This window comes from Penaeus monodon, chromosome 27, assembly GCF_015228065.2.
Source record: "Penaeus monodon isolate SGIC_2016 chromosome 27, NSTDA_Pmon_1, whole genome shotgun sequence".
NCBI classification, from domain to species: domain Eukaryota; kingdom Metazoa; phylum Arthropoda; class Malacostraca; order Decapoda; family Penaeidae; genus Penaeus; species Penaeus monodon.
This window is the reverse complement of record NC_051412.1, coordinates 19,959,729-19,960,269: the sequence shown is the minus strand read 5'-3', so window position 1 is coordinate 19,960,269 and position 541 is coordinate 19,959,729. Positions and strand designations below refer to the sequence as shown.

The 541-nt window shown below is 37.7% G+C and overlaps 1 protein-coding gene across 1 annotated transcript in view; it reads right to left on the bottom strand.

Moving 5' to 3' along the window:
• Positions 1-6: 6 nt before the first annotated feature.
• The window catches only part of LOC119590666 (solute carrier organic anion transporter family member 3A1-like), a gene marked incomplete at its 5' end in the record, with an annotated part of 8,051 nt that continues 7,516 nt past the window's right edge, over positions 7-541 (bottom strand). Inside the window, 1 exon segment of the mRNA XM_037939346.1 lies at positions 7-541.

Sequence of the window (541 nt, the reverse complement as noted above, 5' to 3'; positions counted from 1 at the left end):
CCAAACTAAAGCCTGGAATGAGGTTAAAATCTGACATCATATCACTTCTATGGTAATCCTATAGAAAGTCAAGCTATCACATTACACAAGAGGCCCCATGTCTCTTCTACTCCTATGCAAGCAACATGCCAGCCTAATCCTCATTTTAGTTATTGTCCGAGCTCTGTACACGGTATCTCGTCCAATTAAGCAGTCTATATGTTTAAAAACCTAGAGTTTTGTTTCAAAGGCTATGCATATCATAAATATATTTGCATCATCAGACTATGCTGCAAACCATAGGTATCATATATCGTAACCAAATGGGAGACTTCTCCCATACAAGGCAGGGGTTTGGACTACATGTGTCCGCTGCCACTCCACTACATGGAAGCATATTAGAGGACTACAAACACCATGGTATAACATTTCCTAAATTCACTGTAACCTCAGGCTTAATTATCAACAAGTGACAGTAGCAAATTTCAGTGTCAAAATAGTTGTCATAAATAGGCAAGCCTGTTACCTATATAGTACAAAGCATTAATTCAGAATAATTAAA